At 38.4% G+C, this 24186-nt stretch overlaps 1 long non-coding RNA gene across 1 annotated transcript in view; it reads left to right on the top strand.

Annotated features, from left to right (window-relative positions):
* Positions 1–2384: 2384 nt before the first annotated feature.
* LOC119625841 (uncharacterized) overlaps positions 2385–24186 on the top strand; it is a 159234-nt gene continuing 137432 nt past the window's right edge. The window contains exon 1 of the long non-coding RNA XR_012090494.1: positions 2385–2548. This is a non-coding gene — a long non-coding RNA (uncharacterized lncRNA). The remainder of the gene's footprint in view (positions 2549–24186) is intronic.

Genomic DNA, 24186 nt, shown 5'->3' with positions numbered 1-24186 from the left:
GTTCTCTGCTTTTCATTTCAACCTATTTTCTTTCTCCTAATGAAGCCATTGAGATACTCCATTAAAAGCAGGGGCTGAGGTCTGGCATAATGGCTCATGCCTGTAATCCCAGCACTTTGGGAGGCTAAGGTGGGAGGATAGTTTGAGGCTAGGAGTTTGAGACCAGTGAGACGTCATCTCTACAAAAATTAAAAAATTAGCCGGGTGCGGTTGCCCATGCATCTGTGGTCTCAGCTACTTGGGAGGCAGAGGAGGGAGAATTGCTTGAGTCTGGGTGGTCCAGGTTGCAGTGAGCCATGATCACGCCACTGCCCTCCAGCCTGGGTAGCAACAGAGTAAGACCTTGTCTCAAAAAGAAAGAAAGAAAGAAAAAAAAAATGGCCTGGGCTGAACTTTTGCATAAGGCTGTAGTTTGTGTACTTCTGAAGGTACTCGAGGCAGAGGCATTTTTGGACATCACCCTGGACGGCTTTACTTCCTGAGGGTTTGATTTTAGAGGTGGGTTGACCCTGCCATTTTCCCTCCCTTTTCCTCTGGACCCAAATCTGTCTCTCACATAGCTTCACTCTTATGTCTTCATAGGATTTGAAGGAAAAACACTATAGCGACTTTCCTTAGAACTTCATTTTAGAGTTGAGGATATTGACTTACACAAAAATCAGGTAATTTATTTAAGGTTATTCAGGAAATTGATAATAATTATGGGGACTGTATTTTTCAATCCCAAACTGAGACCCATAATCTGACAATAATACTCATCATAACAGCAGTAATGACAACAACAAACACAACAACAATCACTGCTGTTAGTTGAACATACACATTGCCAGGCATTATGTAAGGTACATATCATCTTATTTGATCCTCTCAACAACATTCTATGTGGTCATTTTTTATTCTAACTCTACATATAATGGAGGCACAGACAGAAATCCACTTTATGCGTAATAATGGAGCAAAGGTAAGTTGTAAACCGGAGTTTTACTATAACTTGTGCCTTACATAGTGGTGTGCTGGAGCCATCTTGTCCTGGCTCATGAGCGATGATTGTTAGCATCTCTTCCAAACTCAGTGTTCAGTGACATCAGGTTAGTTGCTTGAAATCTGCCACAATAGAAGTATTTATACCATGGAAATTGGCCAAGGCTAAATATTAGGGCATGGCTTTCTTTGCCAGAGAGCTGCTTGTTAAACATTTACTGACACATAACTGCTTACATGTGTTTTTACAATATTGTTCTTTTATCAATGAAAGAGATTTTTAAGTATCATGATTCTCCTAGAAAAGCTGGATCATATGATTACTATAGTGGTGTTAGGGGAAAAAGCTAAACTAAAATTTAGATGTCTGCACACTCCTGATTTAATGCTCTTTTTGACTTTTCTTGCTGGAATTTATTGTCTTTTATAATCTTAAGTCCACAGGTTATGTTTTAGACAAGGGCTATTTGGTAAAGGAACAGAAACTTACTCAATCCAATGTAAAGTGAAAAGAGAAAATACGTTGAGAAGGTCCAGTGGCACTGTGGATCTCATTCCCACAGAGTCCTGTAGCAGGAAGTGTGTCCTCCTGAGGGAGTGCAACATATAAACTGGAAAGTCAGTCCTGAGCACCTTGGCCTCATTGCTCTTGAACTTTCTAGTTTCATGTTGTTGCATCTCTCTGCATGTCCATGTTGGCAGATCAACCATTTTTGCCTCAGAGTGATATAGCCAACACCCTGATTCATTGGTATTCTCAGTCCAAGCAAGCGCCACAAGATTTACTGTTTTGAGCTCCCATTTTCCATTTTCCAGGAGAAAGACACTTGTAAGCCCAACAAGGGCCAGTTGTCCAATCAGCATGGATAGATGGTGAAAACAGAACGTCTTAAAAGGAAGTCTGTGGAAAGAGGTTTCTTCGAGAAGGCGGGAGTGGCTGGGAAATATTCCTCATTTTTAGTACAATGACTGGAAAGGGGGTGGTATGCAATACAGAAGAAGAAAAGCTAGATTGCAAGGAATTTAAGAGAAAAATCTGAGTCTTACTTATTTCTAAATATATGACACCTCACCCTGTGTTTGGCATTCCATAGACACTGAAAATAAAGTCCACAGGTAGCTCCTGTGGATGATTTTCCAAATAGTAAAATAAAAATTCAAAAAAAAGGTCTCCATAGTGAATTCTTATAATTTTATGTTGCCACAGCACCCTAATTTTCTCATATCAGAAGTAGGGCTCAATCACCCTGGACACAGCTTCCAGCTCTATACCACAGCCACTGGCTGGCTCAAGCCAGTGGCTGGAGAGAAAAACGTAGAGGCACCTTTCCTGCCTAGCAGGTAGGGCTGTCTTCTTTCCTGCTTCCTTTAAATGAACCACTAGGCATCTGCCCTCCAACTTAAAGTGACCCACAGTCTAATCCCTTATAAATACTGCTAGTCATTGCATGCTTCACTCTCTCTCTTCTTCTTTCTCCTCTCTCAGCCGTACTCTTCATTCCTGCCTTGTGTGACCCAGGGATGGAGGACTATACTTCCAACTCATTATCCTCTTTGCCCAGGAGCTGTAAGTAAAAATCTTTGAACTTGTTTTGTATTCTAGTGGTGTATTGAATTTGTATTTTCCATCTGAAGAAATAGGGGCTACCCTAGACCAGGCTTTCTTCAGGATACAGGCAAGAACACTGTTGGGCTCCCAGCACTGGAGCAATAGCCAGGCAGGCATAAACTGGACATGGGTCAGACGAGAGCCACAGGGATGTCTGCCAGTATAAACAAGTTTCCTGTGTGAGAAACTATCTGATCACAGGTTGAACAACTAGTCATTAGACTGTCTGCCAGGCAAAAGAAGGATCCTGTGAAAGGCACACTGTAAACGCCCAAGTTCAGCTCCCCTTCATTTCCCCTCAGGGCAGCGTTGATCATAGCTCTAATACTGGAACCCCTATTTAGCTGAGGGCTCTCAAAACTGTTTCTTCAAAAGAGAAAATAGAAGGCTAGTAGATAATTCTATAAACAAAACCATTCTAGTGGTCAATACAGATTATTACCAATGAGATCCATATGGGTCATCAAAGGGATTATGATGTCATTTTCAACACCCAGCTGTAACCTTCAGTTGGAAGTCCAGTTCAACATAAAAGTTTACCATTTTCAAATCCCCTCCCACACTGCTTTACCCCCTTACAAGGTTATGACTAAAAGCACAACCATTTAAAATAATCATTTTATGAAATTACATGCAAATAGAAGAAATCATGTTCAAATTGAAGAAAATGACCATGTTTTTGATATTCAATCTTTAGAAAATAGCTTTTAAAATAAGTGGTATACCATCCTTACTTTTTTCTGGTTAATGAGGAGCAAAATATGTGCCCTCAGGATCAGGAGCCCTAGAGTTCAAATGATCAGTGCAATTGTAAAAAATTCTTACCCTGCATGTTGAACTTAAAATCTCATAAGAAAAGATTTTATTTGTGCTATTAGAAGGTTACTGCCTAAAGCCTTCACTTTTCCAGAAAGTATTGTTAAGATTTAAAATAATTGCAATTAAAACCAGTCTACATTTTTCAAAGTTTGAAGAATGGTGGCTTGGTCTGAGAATTTGAATTTAGTTTTTACTCTTTTCATCATATGAATATATTAATACTTTACCTTTAAAATGCAATGAATATAATTCAACTGTTAATTTTGCAAGAACTGATTTTTTACACCGAGCACATCTACTCACAGCACATCTTGCTTTTAACTTCCATGTAAAATAACCTTTTCTGCTTAAGCAACTCTTGTAGTGACATTATCACCATCTCACTAAGTTTATTCTTATATGGAATTGTAGCCTGCTAGGAACTGGAGGAGGTACATTCTGGTTGACTTGTTTTAAGATCAAATAAAACAATCAATTACTCTATTCTTTCTAACTTATCTTCTTCTTTTTCTTTCTCTTGTTTCCACCTTTCCCTTGCCAGGTGTGAGACAGATGGTCATGCAGTGGAGAATAAACAAGGACCCTTTAATCCAGCTGGTGCTCTGCTTGTCTCACTTGTGGTGTTGGATGCATTCGGCTAACAGTGGGAATCCAGGGGACTGTGTGGTAAGGATGAGTGGGGTCATATACTGGGCTGCCTTTTTTCCCAGTACATAGTGGAATGGCCATGCAAGTTGTTAAAACACTAAAATATTTTTGCACTCGTTGATAAATAGCAACTGGTTAGGTCCCCTTAACACTAAGCTGTTCCCGTCACCCACCACCCTGGATTCCTGTGTCCCAGCTCTGGGGTATTTGGACCTGCCTTCCCACATCCAGTTGGATTGATACCTGGTACAAAAAGAAGCCTTAGGACTTCTGTTACTGCTTTTTAAAACCACTTGTGTCTATTTGTTTTTATCCTATATGCAACCCAACTAATTCTTATATATATTAGAATAGTAGTTGTTTTAGTCCACTTTGCATTCCCATAAAGGAATACCTGAGACTGGGTAATTTATAAAGAAAAGAGGTTTGTTTGGTTCACAGTTCTGGAGGCTGTACAAGCATGGCATCAACATCTGCTCAGCTTCTGGGGAGGCCTCAGGAAGCTTTTACTCTTGGCAGAAGGCGAGGGTGGGGCAGGCATGTCACATGGTGAGAGAGGAAAAAAGAGAAGGGGGGGTGCCAAGCTCTTTTAACAACCAGCTCTTGCCTGAACTAATAGAGTGAAAACTCATTGATTATCACAGGGAAAGCACCAAGCCATTCATAAAGGATCCACCCCATGACACTAACACTTCCTACTAGGCCCCACCTCCAAAATTGAGGATCACATTTCAACAAGAGATTTAGAAGGGACAAATATCCATATTATATCAGTAGTCAAAAGCACAATTTCTGGTGTTACAAAATCTCTCTCTCTATATGTGTGTGTGTCTGTGTACACACACACAGTATATATATATATATATATGTGTGTGTATATATATATATATGCAAATCTCAGCCTAGCTAGGACCGAGTTCCTTAATTTTCTTGAACCTCAATATCTTCAACTATAAAATGTAGAATATAATAATATTTATCTTGCACAGTTGTTGAGACGATTAAGTGAAATAATGTATGTAAAATGTTAGCAATGTTCCTGGCAATAAGTAAATTTAACATTAATTATAACTAACATTGTTTTCATGCTGCTTCATGCTTGAAGGTAGTCCTGTGAAATGTGTTCATCTCTATCCACCTGCCCAGAAATCAAGGTTGAGATTGTCAACATTAAGCATTCTTCCTTACTCTGAAATCTGATTCAAAACTTACTAGAGTCTAGTTCAATATTTAATATATTTTACTTATTGAAATTGTTTTCTTATTTTATAAAGGTTTAATTGCAACAATTCCTGAAACTTCTGTGTGTCAATGCCTGATTACACATACACAACTCCTCTTCACAGATTCTCTTTTCTTCTGTGTGCTTATTGCGAGCCATGCCCACTCCCACTTCCCTCTTATTGTTTACCTATTTTTTCCCACCTAGAATTCTCTTTCCATTAATTCTAATCTTTATGATTTAAGGCCACTGTAAATTCCTGTCTACTCTGGAAAAACCTCCCCAAATATCCAGTCTCAATAATGCCTTCTCCTTTGGCCTTTAGCAGAATTTATAACTTTGGATCCCCACTTTAAAACCAATTCACTCTATTGTTTCCAGTGAGTCTTTTCTTTACAACTAGATTGTACATGTCTTGAAGGCACAGACCTGAGTTTAGACAGTCATAGGAAGTATCATAACGGGGCTTTAATGGCCAAGCAGTTTTTTGAGAGGTCACAAGGAATATGGGCTTTCTAAAATATAAAAACACTTTAGACAGAGAAAGGAAAAATATATTTTGAAAGTTGATAAGTATAGCAGAGCATGTTAAAACAAGACAAAACAAAAACCCTTTCTTGGAATTAGAGAGGATGGAGCAAGATGGCTGAATAGAAGGCTTCACCAATTGTCCCCAGCCCGGTCCCCGCAAGGACACCAAGTAAACAACTATCTACACGGAAAAAACACTTTCATAAAAACAGAAAACCTAGTGAGCATTCACAGGACCTGATTTTAACTTTTTAACTTCATACTACTGAAAGATGCACTGAAAAGGTGGAAAGAACAGTTCGGAGTCTTCATGGATACCACTCCTTCCTACCCTCTGCAATGGGGACCTTGGTGGAGAGAACATCTCTGAGCACTGAGGTAGGAAGAACACAGCAATTGTGAAGCATTGAAGTCAGTGCTATCCTGTTAGAGCAGAAGCAAAAATGCGAACAAACTCAGCTGGTGCCTGCCCACAGAGGGAGCTTTTAAACCAGCCCTAGCCAGAGGGGAATTGTAAATCTCAGTGATAGGTTGGAGCTTGAATGCCTGCAAACCTAGCCACAGAGGGCTCTAGTGCACTGTGTCTCCAAGTAAATGTGAAAGGCTAACCCGTAAGGACTGCAACTCTTAGGCAAGTCCTAGTACTGAACCGGGCTCGTAGGCAGTGGACAGTGGACAGTGGACAGTGGGGCAGAAGGGGATGCAACCTACTGAGACACCAGCTGGGAAAACCAAGAGAGTGCTGGCACCTCTAACCTAGGCTGTAGAGCTTGAGGGTCCAAAAGAGACCATTTTTTTCTGCTTCAGGAGAGGAGGGGGAAGAGTGGGAAGGACTTTGTCTTGCATCCTGGATGCCAACTCAGCCACAGCAGGATAGAGCACCAGGTAGAGTTGTGAGGCCCCCATTCTAGGCCCTAGATTCCAGATGAGATTTTTAGACACACCCTGGGCCAGAAGGGAACCCACTGCCTTGAAGGAAAGGACCCAGTCCTGGTAGCATTCATTCATCACTTGCTAACTGAAGCACCCTTGAGTCCTGAATAACCAGTACTGATACCCAGGTACTATGTTGAGGGCCTTGGGTGAGTCTCTGAGACTTGCTGGCTTCAGGTGAAACTCAGTACATTACCCATATGTATAAAATATTATTAGAGCTGAAGAAGGAGATAGGACCACATACAATAATAGTGGGAGACTTTAAGACCCCACTTTCAGCATTAGATGGATTTCCCAGACAGAAAATCAACAAACATCAGACTGCACTAAAGACCACATGGATCTAATAGATATTTACAGAACGTTTCACCCAAGAGCTGCAGAATACACATTATTTTTCTCAGCATGTAAATCATTCTGAAGGATAGACCATATGTTAGGTCACAAAACAAGTCTTTAAACATTAAAAAAAATTGAAATAATATCAAACATCTTCTCTGACCACAATGAAATAAAAGTAGAAATTAATAAGAAGAGGAATTTTGGAAATTGTACAAATACATGGAAATTAAAGAGTATGCTCTTGAATGACCAGTGTGTCAATGAAGAAATTAAGATGGAAATTAAAAAATTTCTTGAAACAATTGATAATGGAAACACAACATACCAAAACCTATGGGATACAGCAAAAGCAGTACTAAGAGATAAGTTTATAGCTATAAGTGTCTACATTTTCTGAAGAAAAACTCCGAATGAACAATCTAACAGTACATCTTAAAGAACTAGAAAAGAAAGAATAAACCAAATTCAGAATGAGCAGAAGTAACGAAAGAAAAAAATCAGGGCAGAAATAAATGAAATTGAAATAAAAAAATCCAAAGGACCAATGAAACAAAAAGTTGGTTTGTAGAAAAGTTAAACAAAAGTGACAAACCTTTAGCCAGACTAACTAAGAAAAAAGAGAGAAGATACAAATAAATAAAATCAGATATCAAAACGGAGACATTACAATTCATAGTGGCTACTATGAGCAACTGTATGACAATAAGTTGGAAAATCTAGAAGGAATGAACAAACTTCTAGATATATACAACTTTCTAAGGTTGAAGTTGGAAGAAATCCAAAAGCTGAACAGACCAATTACAAATAATGAGATTGAAGCCATCATAAAAAGTCTCCCAGTAAGAAAAAAAGCCTGGGACCTCATGGTTTTGCTGCTGAATTCTACCAAACATTTAAAGAACTAATAGCAATTCAAATCAAACTACTCTGAAAAATAGAGGAGGGAATACTTCTAAACTCATTCTACGAAGCTAATATTACTTTGATACGAAACCAGACAAAGACACATCAACAAAAGAAAATGATAGCCCAATATCTGCATGAATATTGATGTAAAAAATATCAACAAAATACCAGCAAACCAAGTTCAACAATGTATTAGAAAGATTAGTCATCAAGACCGAGGAGGATTTCTCCCAGGGATGCAAGGATGGCTCAACTTATGCAAATCAATGAATGTGATACATCATATCAACAGAATGAAGGATAAAAATAATATGATCATTTCAATTGATGCTAGAAAAGCATTTGATAAAACTAGACATCCCTTCATGATAAAATTCCTCAAAAAACTGGGGATAAAAGGAAATATCTCAACATAATAAAAGCCGTATATAGTAGAACCATAGTTAGAATCATGCTGAATGGGGAAAAAGTGAAAACCTTTCCTCTAAAATCTGGAACATTACAAGGATGCCCACTGTCAGCACTGTTATTCAAAATAGTACTGAAAGTCCTTGCTAGAGCAATCAGACAAGAGAAAGAAACAAACGGCATCCAAACTGGAAAGGAAGAAGTCAAATTATCCTTGTTTGCAGATGATATTATCTTATTTGGAAAAATGTAAGGACTCCATAAGAAAACTATTAGAATTGATAAACAAATTTAGTAAAGTTGCAGGATGCAATATCAACATACAAAAATCAGTAGCATTTCTATATGCCAAGAGTGAACTATGTGAAAAAGAAATTTTAAAAGTAATTCCATTTACAATAGTCACAAATGAAATTAAATACCTGGGAACTAACTAGAAAAGCTAAATATCTCTATAATGAAAACAATGAAACACTGATGAAAGAAATTAAAAAGGGCACAGAAAAATGGAAAAATATTCTGTGTTCTTGGATTGGAAGAATAAATATTGTTAAAATGTCCATAATACCCAAAGTAATATACAGATTCAATGTAATCTCTATGAAAATCCAATAACATTCTTCACAGATATAGAAAAAAAAAAATCTTAAAATGTATGTGGAACCACAGAAGACCCAGAATAGCCAAAACTATCCTAAGCCAAAACAAAAAATAGAGTAATCCCATTACCTGACTTCAAATTATACTACAGAGCTGTAGTAACCAAAATAGCATGGTACTGACATAAAAACAGACACATAAAACAGTGGGACAGGATAGAGAATGCAGAAACAAATCCGCACACCTATAGTGAACTCGTTTTTAACAAAGGTGCCAAGAACATACACTAGGGAAAAGACAGCCTTTTCAATAAATGGGGGAACTGAATCAATATGCAAAAGAATGAAATTAGACCCCTATTGCTTGCCATGTACAGAAACCAAATCAAATCAAAATGGACTAAAGACTTAAATCTGGCCAGGTGTGGTGGCTCACGCCTGTCATCCCAGCACTTTGGGAGGCCAAGGCAGGTGGATCACCTGAGGTCAGGAGTTTGAGACCAGCCTGGCCAATATAGTGAAGCCCCATCTCTACTAAAAATACAAAAAATTAGCCAGGCATGGTGGTGGATGCCTGTAATCCCAGCTACTCGGGAAGCTGAGGCTAGAGAATCACTTGAACCCAGGAGGCAGAGGTTGCAGTGAGCCAAGGTTGTGCCTTTGCACTCCAGCCTAGGCAACATGTGTGAAACTGTGTCTCGGAAAAAAAAAAAAAAAAAAAAAGAAAAAAGAAAAAAATGATTTAAATCTAAGACCTCAGTGTCTCTTTAGGTCATCTCCAGAGGGAAAGAAATCAGAAATATTCCCTGAATATTCCCAAATACATGTCTTAGAATTAAGTCTTCTCAGACTTAATGGACTTGATATGGGTCTAGTGTCCATCCCTGAACCAGTCACTGTGGCCAGGGGGATGGAGTGTGCTCATTGGCTTAATCTAATGCATGTGCTACCCTCTGATATCTTGGGTTGGTGTCAGGTTCACTGAAAATACACAGGCTGGGATTGGGGACTACAGATCCTTAAGCAAAGGAAACTCTTGTTAACATAAGAAAGGAGTATATGCTGGCCGGAATGTGTCCTACAGCTATTGATTCCTTCTTTATTCCATATTATTTACATCCCACCTCAGAATGGACCAGTCTTTGTATTGGTGCTTTTACTCTAACAGTGGAGAATTTTCATTGTTTCATGACCACCCAGAATTTGGACTTTAGTTGCAAAATTTCATAAACTTTGTTTCTGTGTTCTTAATCTGCTACTATGTAGATTGCACAGCATCAACATGAAGGGTGCTCCAGCAAAAGGCAGAGACCTTGTCTATCTGCTTCTCTGTTTTGTCCCCAGTACTTAGTACTTTTTCAATAAGTACCTATAGACAAAATAGAGATTTCCTCTCCTTCAGTGCACTTCCTGCAAAAGGTGTGGTTCTTATCACCCAGGAATCTGTCCTTTGTTTCTCAGCCTTTCTGGGAGTAGGTGGTAGTAGTAGAAGCTTTGTAGACATCCTTGATCTTTGTTGGAAAGAATACACTTCTAGGGAATGCTACTTGAAGAGTGCCTGCTTTATGTGAAAGTTACTGACTGTAGGTTACTTCATGTGTCTCACACATAACAGATATTTCCCTTTCTTGTAGCTTCTCTGGGGTTTCATTATTTAACTTGCTCACGCCCATTGACTGCGAGCTACTATTAGATGGGCCCTAATATCCATTGGTACAAAGAATAGTTTTATAGTGGCACTAATGGTTTTTCTAGATTTGAGGGAAGGAAGAAAATGAGACTTTGCACTTCTGAACCTATTGCCAGTAGATACCACTGTTTATATACAGATTTTTTTTTGTGTGTGTCATTCTTACTGTTTTATATAATTTTCTTCCAGGTAACAATCATAGGGCAATAAAAGAGTATTGGAAGAGGGTTGCAGTTTTTATCCAAAGGCTAGAAATTGATGAATGTTTCTTCAATTTTTGATTGTGTAGACCCTACAACTGGCAAACCCAGAATGAGCCACAAAGTGGCAAACTGAGGTCTCTTTTCTTGATGAGTAGTATTCTTTACCTGGATATGGCACATCATGGTTCACAGGACTCTCATACACCAGTGAACTTGTTCCTTCAATCCTTATGAACAGTCGTGTGAGGCAGCCAGGGCAGGGATTGTTATACTCATTTTACCCAATGAGGTAACTGAGATTTAGACAGAAGTTACATGATTTGCTGAAACTTCACAGTTAATGGTATACAGAACTGGATCCAATTCAGGCTTCTAGCCAGGTTTCCTAGCCTAGAAGCTTTTCCAGGGTAGATGTCTCATTTTTAGAGTTAATTGTAAGCCCCCGAAAAAGGGCCTTGTTGACATTCACTCTGCAGTTCCTATGAAATCACCCTTAGCTGTCTGTGCATCCACACTGGAGTCTCAGCTTCCACACTGAATTTGAAGCAACTGGAATTTTCACTAGGAGGGTCTACATAGTGCCAGGGAAGAGCCACTTTTTCTTCATCATGATCACCAGCAGTGTAACATTTTTGAACTGACTGTCTTCTATATCTGTTCATAAGCCCTGTGCACTCTTCCTTTCTTTGTGGGACCCTTAGGCCTCCTTTTATCAGGAGGCTGATTTGAGTGAAAGACGTGAGTAGCAATACATATCTACACTCTGCAGTCTAAGGGGTTTCCCAGCTTACCAAAATCCAGGGAAATAGCTTGATTTGTTTAGTTTCATATTTTTTTAATCGGGATGAAAATATTAAAAAATACATTACTGAAAATGTAGAAAATTGACTATATTTTTCCTTATACATATTGTCAGAGTATTAGTAAGCATACATGCATATTGTATTTTACTTTCCATTTAATTTTTTGTAAGTAATTTTACACATTTCAACCTAGTTGAGTACCTACTATGTGTGAGGTGCTGATCTAGGCTATTTTCTAATGGTCCTTTTAGTTGATAAACTATAATTTACTCAACCGTTCATCTATACATGCACATTGTTTCTGATTTTTCCACTATTGTGAATGGAAGGGCAATGCACATATTTGGAGATACAACTTTTTCTATACTTTTATTAGGATAGATTTTAGTAACTGGAATTACCGGGTCAAAGAGCATGAATATTTTCATAGCCATTAGTACTTATTGTAAATTGCTTTCCAGAACAAGTTTTCAAATTTACAGTGCTATCAGTATTGTATAAAAATATCAATTTCACTGGACCCTCAAAGCATCTGATTTTATCATTTTAAAAAATGCTAAGAGGCAAATAATGGTGTCATGTTTTTTCTTTTTTCTTTTTTTTAACTTGCATTTTGTTGCTTAACTTGGGAGGGCTGAACATGTTTGCTTATTGTGTTTTTTAGTTTATATGTGAATTGCCTATTTTCATTTTAGGGTACTAGATTTATAAAAGGCATCATTGCAGGTTAAATTAAATAGCCACAGCAGCCAAGTTCTTGAAAATGACCAGCCCTCTCATGTGACAATTTTGTTTCCTTCCCTTGTCCCCACCCTATTGCAGGCTAATAGAACAGTGGCATTGTTGCACCTATTTCCACAAAGATGTTAATGGTTCCTTTTCCCTTTGCTTTGACAAGGCAGCTGTGAAGGAGCCAGGATGCCAGCATGCAGGAACTGTTGCAGGAAAAAAACCCACGGTGGTAGGAAATTACCCTAATAGGGTGAAAATTAAGAAACGACCCATGGCACAGCCTGTTTCCAGGATACGGGCGGTATTTTCACGCCTTAGCAATTATTCTCTTAGAATCAATTTGGTGGTTCTTGAAAAAAAATTAGATTTGAACTTGAAGAGGGTTAAAGAGAAAAGGATAAAAGCTTGGAAAATATTTAATTTTATTTAATAAAGAAATCATTCTTGTCTTCGCTATTCAGTAGAAAATGTAGCTCTTTTAAACTTTTCCTTGGTATTTCTTATTTTGTGCAAAAACAAATAGTATCATTTTAGCTTATACATGTTGGAGCTCAGGTAGAGGTAGACACCTGCAGAAGGAAAGAATCAAAGCCTTTTTATTGTTCATTTGCAGAAAAAGTACAAGGGCTGTCAGGCCACTGATTGGTGGTGATGTTTTGGTGCCCAAGAAGTAGCTGTCCTGGGGCTGGAGAAGTAGAGTGGAGGATGCTAAATAGCCACTGCTTCAGCAATTGAGGAGCAGGCGTGTGTGCAGCCACCTGCTTCTGTATCAGGAGTGCAGAGCCTGAGTCTCTTAATGCTTTTTCCTCCTCATGCCCCAGTCACTTTCTTACACATCTACCCTTAAAACTTCTGTAGAAAGGGCCATTCAGTTGTCTCTATTTCAGCAATCCTCTTTTTTTGCTTTGAGTTATAAGTCTTGGATTGACAAAGGAATCTGGCAAGCACTGAAAAACTATTTTTTATGGAGAAAATTCATTATTTATTTGTTTGCTATCTCATTTTCATTCCATGCATTTTTTTTTTTTTTTTAGCACTTGATAAATCTGAGTTAAACATGGAAACAATTTTCATGTAAAGGTATGGCCTGTGTTTGGTTGGCTAAATGTATAGCTATGTAGCAGAGGAAAGCAGAGGAAAGCAACAACTAGTACTATGTGGCAAACTCTCGGAGGCAAGATCATGACTTTGCTCAACTCTGGACTCGGCATTCTTGGCACAGAGGAGACACTCAGCACCTGGTTATTGAGCTGAAGTAAGTACCACGAAAAGCAGCTTCCCTTTTATTCTCTGAAGCTTCCCTCTGAGGACAAGTAGACTGCCATTAGGGTATTCAATAGACTCAATTTAATTTTAAAGAATTCGTAGAAATTCTGCCCATTGATAGCATCATCAGTTTCAGAGTTTGGAGAGATCTTGGAGCTCAGTGTCTCTACACTTCCCTCTATAATTGTGAGGACTCAGCTACCAAAGAGACTAAAAATCTAGAAACAATGGGTAGAACTAACAAGCTGGGATTTAATAGAGATTCAGTCAGCACTCTGTAAACATTTTTTGAGCATATTCTGTGTGAAAAGCTAGTTGAGAATGAGGTTTCAAAAGCCCTTGATCTCAGTTTCTTAAACATAAATAATAGGGGTAGATTTAAAGTCTGTCTTCAGTTTTACAAAGGAAAACAATCAATAGCATGTATTCATTCATTTATTCATGTTCTCAATTATATTTATTATTCATTCATTGGCAAAGCCAATATAGGCACTGTAGAAAAAACGTAAGTGGAAAAGACCCAAGGGTTTTTGTCAACCAACCCAGCTTAAATGCTTCCAGGGTGGGTCATATATTTTAAAATAGCTCCCTAAAAACTTCTTGTTTTTTTATTTTTATTTTTAATAAAAAATTAATAAATAAAAAATAAAAAACATTTTAATTTTTTTAATTTTTAATTTTTGTAGGTACATAGTAGGTGTACATATTTATGGGGTACATAAGATGTTTTGGTATAGACATGCCATGTGAAATAAGTACATCATGGAGAATAGGGTATCCATCCCCTTGAGCATTTTTTTTAGTTACAAACAAGTTACATTCTTTAAGTTATTTTAAAACATACAATTAAGTTATTATTGACTGTAGTCACTCTGTTGTGCTAGCAAATGTTAGCTTTTATTCAATCTTTCTAATCGTTTTTTGGTACCCATTAATCATCCTCACCTCCCATATACTGGTCCTGGTTCTACCATGTGAAAACTATAGAGAAATTATAATTTCTTTCCACATTGTAACTTTGTGAATACTTGTCTGAAATTCCTGCTTATCTTTAAAAACTTAGTTGAGTATCGCCTTCTCTATGAAGCTCTGCAAAGCTCCTCAGAGAGATGTTTCTTCTACTATTTTAGATCAAACTGGAGTCCTAAAACTTACTGTGTGTTAGAACATCCTAGGGAACAATAAAAATAAAGATTTCGGAGCTGCACTCCAGTATATAAATAAAGCTCCCCAGAAAGTCCTGAGACAGTTGGTTTGCAAGCTATCATTTGTTAACTACTACACAGGGGAGATAAACTTGCATTTATTGAGCACTTACTAAGTGCTTTAGTGTTTTCTTGTTTAGTTATCACATCTACACATTTTTATTTTTCCTTAAGTATCTTCATTACCACTTACTGAATTATAATTTAATAATATTACCTATTGATATTCCCCATCATTCTGAAAAGTATTAATTTATTTTTGATGTTCCTAAAGCCTTACCACAATGCATGGCACACAGTAGGATCTCCATCAATGATTGCACAATGAATGAGTGAATGAAAAATAAAATACAAAAATAAAATAATAAAATAAAATAGCTTAAGTGTCAGGGAAAAGCTTAACATTTGTACCACAGTGAGGTAGGAAAATTAAACTAAGCTTTTTAGAAAGGCTCTAGGGTATGTCTTCATTACTACATCTAGGTTTGTGGGCCAGAGGAATTGGAGCATCACCCTAGGAGTTGAAACACTTGGCTAAGAGTTGTAGATTGGCCACCAAATAATTGCTGAAGCCCAGAGTCCTCATGTGTGAAGAGAAAGGATTGGCCTATAGAATCTTGTAACTTGTTGGCTTCCTTCCAGTGCCACAATTTACTTAGAGTCTCTGTTATTAGCCTCTGGACCAGGCTAAAGAGGAGGATGATTTATATCTATATCTATATCTGTATCTATAGCATCTATATTGATATCTATATCTATATTCATCTATCTATCTATCTATCTATCTATCTATCTATCTATCTATCATCAGCTGTATATCTATCTCCCTGTCTAGAGATAGAGGCTCTTGGTGGGGAATTAGTGTATTAGTAAGGTGTTGCCAATGTGTCTAATAGGCTCATACCATAGCTGGAGAAGTGAAGGGTATTCAAAAACTCTTCTTTCTTCTCTTATTCAAGTAGAAGAAGTAGGAATAAAGAAGTGGATTGGTCAACTGAATTAGAGCTTTTTGAGATCTTTCAAGTTCTTTAGTTGACCAATCCACTCTTTTTTTTTTTTTTTTTGAAACAGAGTCTCACTGTGTTGCCCAGGCTATAGTACAGTGGTGTGATCATGGCTCTTTGTAACCTCAAACTCTTGGGCTCAAGTGATCCTCCCACCTTAACCTCCCAAGTAGCTACCATGTCTAGCTAAGTTTAATTTTTTTTTTTTTTTTTAAGAAATGGGGTCTCTCTATCTTGCCCAGGCTGGTCTCAAACTCCTAGCCTCATGTGATCCTCCCAACTTAGCCTCCAAAGCACTGGGATTACAGGCTAGATCTTGTTTATCATCTGTCAGCTATCAGTTCAATAAATATTCACCAAAGTGATTTTATTGAAGGGACACTGAAGCCCTTAATTTCTAAGACTTGTTTTGAACAGTTTGAAACAGTTACCATCTAATGACTCTGCTATTTTCCCTGAGCCCTGAGTGGCTGTTTAACATTCAAGCCATGTAGAACCAGTGAGAGCTCCCAACAGAAAAGGGAATTAACTGTTTGGTGTGTTTTAATAAATGAGTGAGCAAAGATCATGTGAATCGATTATCAATTTGGCTAACTTTCTGGCAGGGTTCGTGTGGAAGAATTAAATGCAAACAGACTGCATGTTTACCCAAGAAGACTGCACTTTGGAGTGAACGTTAGGATTCTCAAATGCAGTTTTTGTAATGCACTGGTACCTTTTCTTCTCCTTTTCTTACTTTTATCAAGATTATGTGTTGGAAATGAAGGTGAAAATCATAGAATAGAATAGAACAGAACAGAACAGAACAGAACAGAACAGAACAGAATAGAATAGAATAGAATAGAATAGAATAGAATAGAATAGAATAGAATAGAATCAGACATAGCACACAGAGGACCTATTCCCTTAATAAGTACATTTGAGACCATTACAGGATCTTTCTGTTGGTTCAAAAGCCACTACCAGAGCCTCAGTTTCCAAGGACACTTGAGTGAAAAAGATATGGCACCAAAAAGCTAAATGTGTCTTGTTTTACCTCTAGGATGTTCACTGTTTGAGAATAACTAGAAAAGGGGATGTAGAATAAGCTTGGATTCTGGTTCTTCCCCCTTTCTTCCTCTTCCACCTTCCTTATCCTCATTTTTTTGCTTTCTGGCAGGGAAGCAAAACTATGTATAAGTTCATGACTGATAAGCATTGTTTCTTCAAGAAGGCAGTGTTGGGAGAGAGCCCCCTGTATCTGTGATAAAGAAAGGACACAAACACCTGGCCAGCTGCATTTCCAGAACCAACATCTTCCTCTGTTCCCCTTTCTACCTTGGGGCATCTCCATGATGGCACCCAACACAGACATGTATTCTTATGTCTATTACTGCTATTCTTTGAGCACAGGATTGGGCACATAATAGCAACTCAATTATTGCTGTTGAATGACTGAATAAATAGCCTCTTATGAGCTTGGTTCTGGAAATGTAGCTGGACAGGGGTTTCTGCCCTTACTTTATCACAGGATCATACATGTCTCTCCCAACCCCGCCTTCTTAGAGAAACAATGCCCTTCAGCCCTGGACCTATAGACAATTATGCATCCCTGTAAGAAAACAAAGAATGAGGATAAGGAAAATAGAAGAGGAAGAAAGAGGGAAGAACCAGAATTCAAGCTGATAATGAAAGTGATAAACATTCATTTATTTAAAAAAATTTAACTGTTGCACCTTTTCTGGTACTCATAAATTTCTGGGCTTTGTTGTCAAGCACAGGCTTTCAATGGACTGTCCAGCTGAATTTTAAAAGTCCAAAGAACTAGTGGTTTATTTTGTTATTATTGGGTCAAATAAACTGAAAGGCCAGAAGTTTACTGGGCCCAAAGAGGACAAGCTGATCCTAATAAAATGTAAGAATTGAAGCGTTGGGGATATGTCACATTCTTTATATATATATATATTTTTTTTTTATTTTTATTTTTGAGACAGAGTCTGGCTCTGTCGCCCAGGCTGGAGTGCAGTGGTACTATCTTGGCTCACTGCAACCTCCACCTCCCAGGTTCATGCCATTGTCCTGCCTCAGCCTCCTGAGTAGCTGGGACTACAGGTGCCCGCCACTATGTCTGGCTAATTTTTTTTTGTATTTTTAGTAGAGATGGGGTTTTACGTGTTAGCCAGGATGATCTCGATCTCCAGACCTTGTGATCCGTCCGTCTCAGCCTCCCAAAGTGCTGGGATTACAGACGTGACTCACTGTGCCCGGCCCACATTCTTTATATCTTGAAGAAGTAAGTACAGATAACCCAAACTCGCAAAGTCATAGTAAACAGTGGAGATGCTGGGTAGGGCTGGCTCTGGACAGTGGGAAGAGTTGAGGTTTGTCAATCTCTGTCCTCTTGTCAGCATCCTCTTTGCTTCAGATGACCCTTCCTCCAGGTCTCCAAGGTCATCACACTAATGCATAGGTGGCCCAAGGCTTCTGTTTCCCAGATCTTTCCCATCCTGCCTACCAACACCTGTATCTGTCTTTCTAGGGCCTGCTGAGTTGACCAATTTGCTTGTGTTTGATGAATGAAAATGCAGTAAGAATTGAAGTTTTGGTATTTCACTTCCTAGGTTTATTTGCATCTTAACTAGGTATGCATGGACTCTTAGTTTGTCTCAAAAAAAGTATATCACTGATACTTGAATTTCCAACGATACAGGTAAGTGAGGTAGACATTTTTCTCAGGTTTACATTCCAAATATCAGCCTTCAAATCATGTGACTCTCCCTTTTATGGACATAGACATTTCTTCCTCTTCTCCCTCTCCTGCTGCTGCTTCTTTTCCTTCCACCTCCTCTTCAGCTTTCTCCTTGCATTCCTTTTTCTTCAAATTCTTCTTTTTAAAGATCTAAACTATAAGTAGACCCCAGAGTCAGAAGTTGTGTTCACTACAGCATTGTGGTTAAAGGAAAGCTTTCACAGTGTTTGTGGCCTTCAAACTATGCTGGAAAATGGATCATGAGTGAGTTGGCAGAGGGAAACTGAGTCTAAGTGCTTTGAGATTTAGATTTGGATCTTCTAAATCCCTACCACCTTTGCACCTTAGTAAACTGAGAATGTCCCTGGAGTTCTGTGCTTCCTAATGCGGAAGGTAATTATGTGGGGATTATGGGTTACTGTGTCTCTTCTCTGTGGAAGACAGAACCAGAATAGGGCTAAATGCAGCAATAGACATAAAGTTAGCACAAGAGAAGAATCTCATCATCAGTGAGATCTGAATGATTGTGAGTTGTAATAAAGGCATAACCATTTTGGTAGCTATTTACAAACAGTAACCTTCATTTTTTATCATTAGTTACAGTTGTGACAAGAAGGCAGGAGCCTTGGTTGGGCTTGGGAAACTTTAGAGGCTCAAGGCATTCAAAGATGTTATTATTCTACTAAACAATAAATGGCATACTCCAGATCTGTACTGTTCAGTATGCTAGCCACAAGCCACAGCGGTTGCTGAACATCTATCTGAAGTGTGGCTAGCTTAAATTGAAATATACTGTAAGTGTAAAATATATACTGGGTTTTGAAGCCTTTGTACCAAAAAAGAAAATTTCAAGCACATTGGTATTTTATATGGATTATATTAGTAGCATGTATAATATTTTTGATATATTGGGTTAAATAAAGTATATTATTAAAATTATATTAAGTTGTTTATTTTTGATTTTTAAAAGTGTGGTTACTAGAAAACTTAGAATAGCATCTATGGCTTGCATTTGTGGCTGGCGTTATATTTCTATCAGACAGCAGTGGTGTGGATCATATGAATTTTCAGTATACACATTTCTTTTAAACATTGAAAAGCTATTAAGTCACATATTATAGTCATTCATTTTATTAGATGAGTTTCACCAGTAGCCCCTAGGTTTGCTTTATCAGCACAAGGGCTGTGGTGACAACACCCCTTGGATGTCACTTCTTGGAAACAACACCTCTTGGGTGTGCATTTTTGGGTGTATGCTCATGAGGATCTGATGGGGCTCTCTCATCTAGGGAGCAGCAAGTAAATGTTAAAAGACAAGTTTTTGCCTGTGGATAAAATATCTTCTTCTTTTTGAAGAGAACCTCTTATTCTGTATACTATGAAAACAATTATATCCTTAAGGAAAATGACAGGAGATCTTTAGATTACCAGTTAAAAATGAGAGAGTCTTGTCTCGAGACAATTCAGATCCTCATTTCTATTCAGGATTTCTTTTCTGCTATAGATGATTTTATTTGGTTTGGATCTGTGTCCCCACACAAATCTCATGTTGAAATGTAATCCCCAATGCTGAAAGTGGGGCCTGGTGGGAGGTGATTGAATCATGGGGGTGATTTCTAGTGGTTTAGTGCCATTCCCCAGTGCTGTTCTCATAATAGAGTTCTCACAAGATCTTGTTTAAAAGTGTGTAACCCCTCCCAACCTCTCTCTTCCTCCTGCTCCTCGCAAGGTGAAATGCCAGCTCTCCCTTCGCCTTCTGCCATGAGTGTAAGTTTCCTGAGACTTCCCTAGAAGCCCAAGAGATGCTCCATGCTTCCTCTACAACCCACAGAACTGTGAGCCAATTAAACCTCTTTTCTTTATAAATTACCCATCTCAGGTATCTCTTCGCAGCAGTGCAAGAACAGACTAATACATCATTCAAATTATTTTACTAGCCTGGATAGCCATTAGGCTACAAAAACCGTGGTATAATCTTTATATATTCCTTAAGATTGGATATGGCTGTAAGTAACAATACAATTCAGCAAATAGGGGCTTTAAAAAAGATAGAAGTCTACTTCTCTTCTATATAAAGCAGCGCTGCACAGAGTCCTGAGGTAGTATAGTGGCTTTGTTCCACTGTGTCTCAGGGACCTGGGCTCCTTCAGGCTCCATACTCTGTCACTCCACGTTGTGGCTCTCTCTCTGTTCTAATCCAAGATGATATCTTCTACATTGCACTAGGTGGGGAAAAGGAAGGAACAAAAAAAGAGGGGCAAAGTTTGTATGATAGCTGTTTCTTAGAGAGTTACAAAAACTGCCACAAGACAATTGCACATAAATCTTATTGGCCAGACTTTAGAGTGAGTGGCCATGGGCCTCGCTAAAAATTCTGTGGCTACACAAGAAAGATGGAATAGATATTGTGGGACAATAGTCTTTGCCCATTGTGTTTTTACACATTGTGGGCATTACTTTATGAATTCTATTTTATATTATTTAGAGCTCTGCAACATAGTTACTTCATATAGCTTTGTGTAGAAAACCTGGAATGCCTGCTTTATGTTTCTACTCTGGTTTATGCTCTTCACAGGAAAGTATTTGGTCCCAATCCTTAAGGAAAGACAAGTTATTTCTGGAGAATAGCTGTCATATGGTATAATGATAACAATGCTTTAAATTTGGGAAGGGATGAAGCCATTACCTGTTAACCTGAGTTTTTGCATTCTGGACACCAGAATCTTGACTCTAATAGTCAGATATGGTCTGCCTTATCCCTATTAATATTTAGAGGGGGCCCATTACCTTGGGAATTAATGAATATGACAAAAGGATTTTCTAAGTATGCCTGAACTCACCCTTTAGAATAAGGAATAAATGTAGCTGGTAAAATTACTGGTTTAAGCCTAGGTCAGGCAAACTTAGGCACATCTTTTTGAATGATGAGACTGGCATGCCATATGTCTTCTGTAGGCACGGAGGTCTGAGGATATGAGAAAGGGGCACTGAATATGTATGTATCCACCCCTGCTCTCAGCACTCACTACATGTTCGCTGACCAGGGGGTCTTTGTGCTGCTGCCAGGAAGGAGTTCTGTATTAGAAGCCACCAAGGTTTCAGAGGAACCTTGTATTTTTCTTATATTTGATTTCCTGGAGCAATTGTTTTTCTATATATATCTGATGCTGTATCCAATTTCCCATAATTTCATAAACATCTCTAAAATTTGTACTTTCTTTTCAATGGGAGTAACTCTGGAGTTTCTTTCTACAGCTTCTTCAACAGGACTCTAAACTTTTTTACTGAATCCTTTGTTAAAGCACCAGCTTTTACTTTCCCACTTGGCAAGATGATTTTCTTTTATAAGTTATTGCATTAAAGCTTTGAAGAAAAAAACGTTTGTTTAATGATATATAAGGCATATTTATAGCTTCTTTAAAAGGTCCCCAATTTAACAAATTTGTATGACTTCACAAACTTTACACATATTTTCTCAGATATTTATCATAATACATGTTAAGAAAGTGAGTGGATTTTGAGTCAAACTAATTTTGGTTTGAATGCTACCTATTTTTTTTAGCTTTGCCACAATTACTAGCTGTGTGGTCTTGGTCAAGTCACTTAATTGTTCTGAGTCTAAGCTGCAAAATTACTTTCCTGACCTTTATCATGGAGGGTTATTGTGAAGATGGGAATAATCTATGTAAAGTCCTTAATGTAAAGTCCTATATTAAAAGAACCTCAATAATCTCTATTGTTATTATTTTAGGAATCAGATCCTAGTCTACATAACATTGCAGATTTTTCCTGTTTACACACTATCAGGTTCCAAAGGGATACTATTTATTGTGAGTTAAAAGCCTTTCCTTTCTTTCCTGCTCTTTTCTCTTCTTTATTTCTTTCTCCTTAATTTCTTTTCTCCCCTTCCCTTTCTTCCTTTTATCCCCCAGATATCCGATTTCCTGTTATCTCATTCCCAGGGTAAAATATTTCTATTAATCTTGCCTCAGTAGTTCAGTATTTTCCTTATCATCATATCCCTTTGGTGATTACAGGGTAGGACTCCATAACCAGATTTCAAATATTAAGAATGTTGAATAATCATTTCATTTCCAGTCAGCTGTAATGGTCAGTTTACATTTTATAACTTCATAGTGTAGGGGTTAACCCAAGTGAAGCCAGGCTAGGGTTTTCTCCTGCTGTTGACAAGATCAGATCCTGAGCCTCTTGCACTCTCCTGCTTCTTGTTTCTTTGCCTTGGGGGTGGGGAAAGCAACTGGAAAGTCAAGGCAATGGATGGAGCAGGGTAGGTGTAAAGAGCCAGAGCTCAGGCTCTGCTGAGTCCTGTTGCTAGGCAACCGCATACAGGAAGCCGACACATGCATATGCCTGCTAGCATCCTGTTGTCTTAGCAACAGAACATTTGGGTGAAGGGTTTGGGGAGGAGGGGGACTGGGTTCAAAATATTCAAAGTTCGCAGCATCTTAGGATATCCCTTCACTTGAACCCGCCCCCCATCTTCACTGTCTTAATTTTTCCCACATTCACTGAAGCAGAAGTTTCCATCTTTTTAAAAATTTAGTTCATCACCCAAAATTTGTATGAGGTCTTTCCTCAGAGCTCTACATTACCCAAGTCACATTGCGGTTCATTAGAGCCCATCCACCTCCAAGTCCTCTGGTGCTCTGCGTGGCAGGCTTATTCTATGGAATTTTAAAATGATCCCCTGCTCTAAGCACAGCCCTGTGGGACAGAAATTAAACGTTCACTTGTATGGAAATTTAAATTCTCGGGTTTTGGTATGTGAAATGATTCTAAGTCATTATCATCAGCTCCAAGGCTGTCACTTCTGAGCTTTTCAGTCAGTTACAAAGACGAAGGAAAATGAAAGAGAGCAGGATGGCCTCCCTTCTCTCACTGGTCTGTGTGTGATGTTCAGGAATTAAGGCATTCTGTTCTGTCTGTTTGCCTATCAGTCTTTCCCACTTGACCATTCTCCTCCAAGTGTTGGGGCTATGGCTTTTTCATCTCTGGATTCTTATTTTCTGCCACGGTTCCTGGCACATAGTAGGCGAATTCGTTTAATAGATTACCTGGGAACCCATGCAATGTAAAAGTACTTCAAAACGATGCAGTGTGGTGCATAGATATTAGTCACTATTTCTGCATGCCTGGCTCCAATATTGTGCTCTTTGATCACTAGATTAGACTGTCTTATTCCTGAGACCACCTCCTGCCTTTGGACTCCAAGGTTAATTACCAAGTACCTGTCTTATTTTCCAAAATCTTATGCCCTGTTTTGAATACCTGTAGTGCCCAATTTCTTATGGTTGAAACCTTAGGTATTTTTTTCCTTTCTGTATTCCCCAGAGACCTTATAAACCAGCCCTACAGCTGAGGTGCTGTCTCTAGCCTTCAGATTTTCCCAATACTGCTTATTAGCTATTCTGCATTTGCTTTATTCTAAAACCTCCGCCATTTTATTTCACCATCCCACTGGTATATCTGTAATCACAGAATCTCTCTCAGGTGATTTTCTTGTCTTGGCTCCCACCTGTTGTCTATTACTGCA

Source organism: Chlorocebus sabaeus, chromosome 22 (genome assembly GCF_047675955.1).
Source record: "Chlorocebus sabaeus isolate Y175 chromosome 22, mChlSab1.0.hap1, whole genome shotgun sequence".
Taxonomy (NCBI): Eukaryota; Metazoa; Chordata; class Mammalia; order Primates; family Cercopithecidae; genus Chlorocebus; species Chlorocebus sabaeus.
Note: the sequence above shows the minus strand (reverse complement) of the source record. Positions and strands in the feature narration are given on the sequence as shown.